The sequence below is a fragment of the Lupinus angustifolius genome, unplaced genomic scaffold, assembly GCF_001865875.1.
Source record: "Lupinus angustifolius cultivar Tanjil unplaced genomic scaffold, LupAngTanjil_v1.0 Scaffold_385, whole genome shotgun sequence".
Taxonomy (NCBI): Eukaryota; Viridiplantae; Streptophyta; class Magnoliopsida; order Fabales; family Fabaceae; genus Lupinus; species Lupinus angustifolius.
In genome coordinates, this window is record NW_017727794.1 from 39,744 (window position 1) to 48,582 (window position 8,839).

The window sequence follows — 8,839 nt, forward strand, 5'->3', positions numbered from 1 at the left end:
ATATCTGAATCTGAATAACCAATCAAATCACATATACTTCCTTTTAGATACCATAATCCAATATCAGTTGTACCTTTTAGATATTTAATGATTCTTTTGACAGCAACTAAATGTGACTCTTTTGGTTTAGATTTATATCGAGCACACAAGCAGACACTAAACATATATCAGGTCTACTGATATTTAAATAAAGTAGGGAATTGATCATATATCGATTCTTTGATATATCAATGCATTTTTCAATTTCATCTGTATCAATTTATATGCCAGAAACCATAGTAGTGGCGATTGGCTTGCAGTCATCCATTTCAAATCTTTTTAGCAAGTCTCTGTAGTATTTGGATTGACTCACATCCTTGAGTTGTTTGACTTCTAATCCTAGGAAGTAATTTAGCTTCCCTATCATAGACATTTCAAACTCCCCTTGCATCATTTTGCCAAAATAACTACACAAGGTTTTATTAGTAGAACCAAAAATAATATCATCTACATAAATTTGAACAAGAAGAGTATGATGATTTATTTTCTTAATAAATAGTATAGTGTCGACCTTTCCTTTTATAAAACCTTTTTCAATAAGAAAGTTTGTTAGACGTTCGTACCAAGCACTTAGATTAAAAAATAACAACGTTACCCATACCAATGATTACTTCATAGGTAACAAGGCCTTCATTACTTGAATAAATAATAATTTTGAAACTCCATGTGTTGTATGCTTTGAACAGTCGTTGGCATGATAATACATTAATGCTTATGGCTTTCAATCACTCCTACAAAACAAATTAAAAATATTTTCTAGGTACCCAATGTGATTTGGGTCCTGTGGGGTTAGCACCTTTGTCTATCCATTTATATTGGCCAGATGACAAACCATATTTTCTAACATGACAAGTGTTAGGTGTGTGACCAATTTTATCACAATAAGAATAAGTGGGTAGATGCATATGTATCTTGTGTTTAGACTTGTAGATAGAATGTTGATGAATATTTTCTTTAGAAGTATTATGCCCACAATCATTCTTAGTTTTCACAAAAGTACTCTTTATCATACCATTAGTTTTTTAACTAATTGTGTAGCCTAGACCTCTTCAGTCATGGGTATGTTTTTGAGTATTTAAAATATTGTCCAACTTATATGTACTCTTCTTGAATATATTCATTTCTTGATTTAATGAAACAATTTTAGTTTCAAGAGTATCACATTTTGAACAATCAATGTACTTGTCATTTGATTTGGACTTTAAAGCATCCAAATCTTTTTGTAGAATTTTATTTTGACTCTCAAGAAGTTCTATAGTGTTTTTCTGATTTATGCACACTTTAGAGAGTCTAATAAATTCTTCATGTAATTCACATAAGGCGTTATGTAACTCATTATATGAAAGTATCATTTGATTCAGAGTTACTAACCTCATAATCGTCATTTGAATTGTGTGAAGCCATCAATGAAATATATGTTTGCTCCTTAATTCTGAGTTCTACATTTGAACCGTCATATTTATCTTCTGATATAACATTTGTTCTTCTATGCTTCTTGTCCTTTTTTCCATTGAAAGTATGATGTTTTTGTAGGGCTGGACAAACATGTTTTAGATGATCTCGTTTTCTGCATATAGAACATCTAGATTTTTTCTTTGATGTTGATGCTTCACTATTTGTTGTAGACTTTTGTACTTATTTGGCTCCATGTATCCTTTCTAGAGTGTCCCAAATTGCTGTCGATATTTTGCAACTTGACACACTAAGGAATTCGTTTTCTTCTAGAGCCGACACAAGAATGTTTTTGGCTTTAAGGTCGTATTGCACTTTCTTTTTGTCTTCATCATTCCATGAAGATTTCAACTTCACTTCCCTCACACTGTTGATAATTGTGAAGGGTTCGTAGGGTCCTTCCTCAATTTCATTCCAAATGTCTAGATCTTGAGACTCTATGAAGATTCTCATTCTGATCTTCTAGAAGTCGTAACATTCTCCAACTAAGCTTGGATGGCGATTGATGTTGGAATCTTCTTCTAGAAATGATCTTGCGGCCATCTTCGAAACATGATCATTTTTGTAGAATAATTTACTCAAAAAAGCTCTGGTGCCAAATGTAACACTGAGATGGCAACTAAGAGGGAGGTGAATTAGTTGTTTAAAACTATGACTGATTTTTCTACACAATTCAAGAGTTAATAACAGCGGAAAATAATATGCTGAAATAATCAAGTAAATGTAAGGAGAAAAGGGAGAAGAGAGTACACAAATATTTTTATACTGGTTAACCTTCTTGTCCACCAAAGACTACGTCCAGTGCTCTTGCAGCACAAGAGATTTCTTCACTAGATATTAAGAGTAGTAATTACAATTTCACCCCGAGATTCCCTTGTACCTTACTCACTCTCTAACACCTACATCACTCTTTAGAAAACACCCTTTCCAGGTAACTCTATCTCATTTCTTGTCACACCCCCTGAAAGAAAGTAATTCACAACTTTGAATGAAGAATATGTTTAATAATGACAATGGATTGCCTTTACAAGATTTTGAAGTTATAAACTCTTACAATCCAATAACTCAATGTATACTTTAGTACTAATGCTCACAAGGTTTGAATAACTTGCAATAACACTTAAGGCAACTTTGCAAATCAAGTTCTGAAAGTTGTGAACAAGTTGCACCAAGTGTAGAACAAGTATTTCAGAAAATTGTAGTTTTAGTGTGTGATTTCAATCTGAGTTATGTTATGAAATTGTGTGTGTTTGAAATGAGTTCCAAAGCCTTTATATAGACTTTCCAATCAACTAGAATACCTCTATGAAAAGGTAGGGTTCGTTTGGAATGAAACCATTTCGTTTGGGTTGAAAGCTGTGTGATTTGAATCTGAAAACTAGTGTAACAAGTTTGAGTAATCGATTGCTTAATTGATGTAACCGATTACCTAACAAGTCTGTCCAACTGAGAAATTAATTTTCACAAGTAGTAATCTATTACTCAAATGGTGTAATCACTTACCCAACTATTTGTCCAACTGGGTAATTTTTACCGTGTTATGTAATCGGTTAAGTACATGGTGTAATCGATTACTCTGATCAATTTTTGTTGGATAACTCGTTTCTCACTCATGTAACCTGTTACTTAGTTCTGGTAACTTGTTACTTAGATCTGGTAACATGTTACACAGTATGTTGATTTTTATTTTTCATTTATACTTGTGTTTATCAATGTCCTTTTTAAAATACTTTTGAGCATTATTACTAAGCGTATATATTAAAGTGTAAGGATATAAGTACCTAAAGAATTATATTCTAATTTCTTGAAACTTTGTCTTCATTGTGTTCATAAGTATTCTTCCTTTTCTTCTTTTATGTTATGTTGGTGTCTTCATCAAAATCTTGCCAAGGTCAGGAGACAAATCTTCTTCACAATATTCATTCTCCAGTTTCAGATAGGCCGCCTTCAATTCAGCCAGCTCCTTGCCCATCCGGAAAACTTCAGGTCAGGCCGACTCCTCTCGTCCTTCTGATAACTTCAACTTGTCCCCATGTTGAAGCTTCTCCTATTCAGCCCTTCCAAGGCAATCAACAAGAGAGGCAAGTTCCCTTTAGGCGGCTCCCAGATTTTCCTAGGCTGACAAAGCAATCTCCTGAGCATCCTTAAGATAGAGTGACATGGCAGAGAGTTACTCACACGCAACTATTTATGCCCTTCCTAGCTCTTCAAGATTTCGACATGTTTTTCTTTGAGTTCATGAAGCTCGCCTGAATGATACTCCTACAGGTTGGCCAGAGCTTCATCACCGACCCATGTGGCAAGTACTCCTTCACCCTGGAGATACTTAGCCAAAGGCATGTTGTCCATCGTCTCCCTGATCGCCGGGTTAATCAAGGACTACTCAACTACCTTTGGGATGTTGTAGCTAAACTTCACCTTGGCAGGAGTTGACTTTCCCTTACCCGCTCCCGCAACCTTGTCCTTATCATGCCTATCTTGGCGAACGACTTCCACTTCAGCAACCTCAGCAGGAGTAGTTGCTTCGTCGGTTAGATCGACCGACTAACTTGGAGTCGACTTGGAGGGAACAATAGATGTAGGTTCAGGATGGTAGATGGGAGTCTCCCTCAAAATAGCATGATGTCTGCCTTCCCTTTGAGGGGTGGCAACCCCCTACACTGGCCATTAGATTGGGATGGTAAGCTATGCCTTGCCCTTGTGTTGGCCTCAACATCCTTCCTCTTCTATGTAGCCCGCTTCTGGAGTCTGCTCCAATCCAGTTGGCCGCCCATAGCTGCTCCTGACAAGAGGCAAGAAAACAAGTTAGGCATTAAATATATTAATCACAAAAATAAAATATAAAGACACATATGATTGGATACCTACCAACTGATTCCTCAAATGCTTGATTGCCTTGGATGAGCCTATAACACTTAATGACCCTCCCCTCCTCGATCTAGTCCAGTATCTCATCTGCCACCTCATTTTCCTGGTCATCTAGCTAATTATAGGAGAAACTGAAGGAGTTGACCAGCTTTTGATGAATGCCCCCATTCTAGGAAAATGAGAAGCGAGGTAGACCGTCAGGGTCGAACGCCCAGATATGGCGTGATCCTCAAGCTTCAACACAGAAAAAGTCGGCCTCCAATTCTTCACAGATCCTTCAAACAGATAGAAGAGAGCACAACCAATCCTGGTATGGAGAGATGTCCATCCTCAGCAGCCTTCCTTGTTCTCGTCCTTATTCATGATGTGGGCCACCTGGAACACTAAGAGGAACAACTAGATGGTGCAAGGTTGCTCCATGACCTCACAAAAGATTTTGAATGCTCGGATTAAGCCCCAAGAGTTTGGATGTAGTTGGGAAGGGGCTACCTGAAGATGTCGCAACACCTCAACATACTACCCTTCAAAGGGGACCCTCACCCCAATCCATCCGCAAACATACTCATACATATAAAAACTCCACCTGTTTTGATTTTTGATAAGTATGTTTTGGCAGACCTGTTCTTGATCAGTAGGGGCATACATGAGGATGTCGTTCACTAGGCGGGCAAGCACGTCCACTACGGGACACCCAGGTAGAATGATTAAGGTAGAAGTGCCTAGGACTTAACACTCAACCCACCAATATCTTCAATTAAGGTCCGCCATACTCTCTAAGATGATGAACTGGTCGACGTGATCAACGACGTTCCTCCCCATGATCAACCTGTCACCAGAAGAAGCGTTAGACTCTGAACTGGACATATCATCTAAGACCAGACACCTCTTCTCGGAGAAATGTGCCCGATCCATCATAGCAGCACCACTATCAGCCTTTTCCATCCTCAATTTACGTAATAAGACTGACAAGAAGAGTTGTTTTCATCGCCTCCATGCAGACCGATTATTACCCAGGGCAGAAGCGAGATGAGCTTTCCGATTGTGATATGAGATCGACATAGTGAAAACGAGTGGAGGTTCGAACAAGATCTCCACCTCATCAGAACTAGGTTCCTCACTGAGCATAATAAGACCGAAAATTAACTAATACATGAAACAAAAGAAAAGAAATTATCGACTAATAGAGGTTGGAAACTCCAAAAGAACTAGAAATGACGATTAGTCGGACTGAGAAGCAATGCAAGCTCACTAGAAGGGATTCTATTTTGAATGCAAAGTGAAACAAAATGAAAGGGATGAGCCTCTATTTATAGGAAGAAAGTTGGACCTGGGCCTCCCCCAAGGCCCAAATCGAGGACCCATTCTATCCATCCAAAACCACTTGAATACAATCCAATGGTGGCCCAGAAACCGAAGCAATGAATCTGAAACGAATCGATGCATCATTTGAACACTCAAGGTCCATATCTGAAGCATTGCCAACCCTCCACGTGTCGGTCAAGGGCATGCCATTATCATAAACTACCCCTATGCCTAGGAACTACTCGCATGGTCGGCCCTAAAACTGCAAGATGGCCCTAGTCAACTAATCCAAACAAAATCCGTCTACACGAGTCGCCAGATAACCCCTTTTGGCCGCCCGAACATTTTGAGTTTACCATCACGCCTAACTTTCGGTCCTATTGCTAGACTTGGGGCAATTGTTCCACCCCGAGTAAACCGAATGGATACTCGCCCAAAATCCCCCATTTCCTGACCGGCCAAGGTCGGACAGGACTTACTGCAAGTGTCATTAATGTACCTCTACAAGTGCCACTAATGCACCTCTGATTTACCATTAATGGGATGTTGACTTTCCAGTTGCTACGCCACCTGCAAATCCTACTTGCCCCATACAGATCAAGAGCATCATGCCTGCACCATGCTTAGGGACAACCTATAATATAGACCTACTATACTCCTATCGTATCTGCTAAGTTACAACCGACCATTGCCCAAATGCTATGTAAGCCATCCCAAACTTTATAAATAAGAGGCTCTCATACATGAAGTGTCATTAATATCACGTTATCTCATTTATTGCTTGCATTCATTCCACTCTACTCTCATCTCTCTAATATTTGTTAGGTATCACTGACACAATACACCTAGAAGGGGGGTTGAATAGGTGTCGCGGTTCCCAAATACCGCTATTCGCACCAAAGCCCTATTCTGGAAAATCACCTAGTAAATTGATTAAAGAACTGCCTTAATCGATTAAGTCAAACAGAAAAGACAATTGCTGAATGGCTTGATAGCACAACCACTCATCGATTATACATAAATGATACAACATATATATTTGAACAAAATTGATCTTTATATGGCCGAATTACAATATTCAAATTATCAGCAAAAATAGGCAATTAAAGCAACTTGAAAAAGTAAAGAGATAATGGGAAGAAACAGCCTGCAATAAGGTTTTTATACTGGTTCGTTTTGTGATCCACTGTAAAACTACATCTAGTCCTCCCCTTCCGATCTCGGGAGATTTTCTTCACTAGAACTGAAATAAAAGTATATTACATACACACTTCCAATTACAAGACCTTAGATGTTACCTTCTTGAACTCCCTGAACCCCTACCTTGGTTTGACCACACTAATCGCCTAGGAAAACCTTTCCTACGATCTAGCCCTAGTCAAGAGTATGTTCTAAACTCAAGACCTCCAAGTCTTGGCGAAGACTCTTTGTATCTCATTGGTGGTACGACACCAAGATACGACTTTCCTTATCACAAAAGCAACACAAAAACAGAGTGTTATGAAGAACAAAATGGCTCAAATATTACAATTAAGAATAAACTATAAACCCTATACAAATCTAACAAATTATCAAGAATATGTATAAGATCAGAATCATGAAGAAACGTGTAATTTCTACCCTACGAAATCTCTAAAAGAAATGAAAGAATCATGCAAGAAAAGATAGAATGATAAACACATTTAATCACATGCAATGTGTGACATTTTAATCCCTAAGCATGATACTATCTCTCACTATTCTCATATGAAATTATCTATGCCTATATGACATACAATGAGCACGAAAATATGCAACTTATCAATTCTAAAAATGAATGAATTATGAAGCATGGTGTAAAATCACAATTTATATAGAAAAGTTGTTTAACGCCCAGTTAATGGATTAAGTGCCCTTTTAATCGATTAAAGGGCTGTTGAGAATAACTGAATTCTACTTTTCAGTTATCTGTTAAAACTGACTCCACGTTAATCGATTAACTCCTTGCTTAATCAATTAACTGGCATATTTTTCAGCTAAGAGATTAAATGGTAAACTACCTATATGTTATGCTTATGAACTATACATGTTTTATCATTATGTTATGCCTAAAATGCACAAGTAACATGTATGATTAATGCATGAACATATAATAATCTAGATGGCATGTCTCATGTAAATGATATGGTGGTTTTTAGAACTTGTGAGATTTGCATCTACGTTTACCTAACCTAGACTCAATAACTAAGACACATATCTAAGACTCTATTTTACACATGACTCTATTGAGTCCTTAGCATGTTGATTTGTTGAGGTATCTTTAAGCTTTCACTAATTCCTTTGTATTCATCAAAATCTAAGCAAGCTAATAGTGCTATCTTGACACTTTGCACTTTCAATCTCCCCCTTTTTGATGATGACAAACTCCACACCAAATTTTGTTTTGATGCATAGCTTGAAGATGGTCATAGGATGCATAGTTGTTGATCTCAAAGTTAAAGCGCATAGCTGGACAACGGAAGCTGAATTTTATTTACAACATGCACACATCAAAGCAACATTTTCCCCCCTTTTGACATTATCAAAAAGATAAACTAAATGAATTTTGGTAAAAATTAAGAAGAGTTATATAGTGAACTCAAACTGTAATTAATCAATTAATATTGGGAACGTAATTAAGTGTGCTTTATTTCTTATGATCAAGCCAGATTAATCTAATTTGTTACGAAAGACCCATCTAGTACCAATCACTGGATGTTCTTTAGGTTTAGGGACCAAGTCCCATACATTATTACGCTCGAACTGGTTTAGCTCTTCTTGCATAACTATGCCCCAGTGTACATCCTCAATGGCCTCATCGATGGTCTTTGGCTCGATTTGAGATACAAAAGCAACGAAGTTATATCACCTATAACTTTGTCGAGTGGATGATCCTTCTTGGTTTTCCACGCGATCAGCAGGTCCTGATGCTCATCTTGGATAATTTGCTCTGCTTCTTCATTGTCCTGGTCCATGTCCTTAGAGTATGTTTCTTCTAAAGCACCTACAAAATCATCAGAAAATACCTTTCTTTTCTCTTTTGGAGAAGATTCGTCAAAATGGACATGGACAGACTCTTCTACTTGCATTGAATATTTATTAAAGACTCGATAAGCTTTACTATGCAATGAATACCACAAAAATATACCCTCATCAGCTT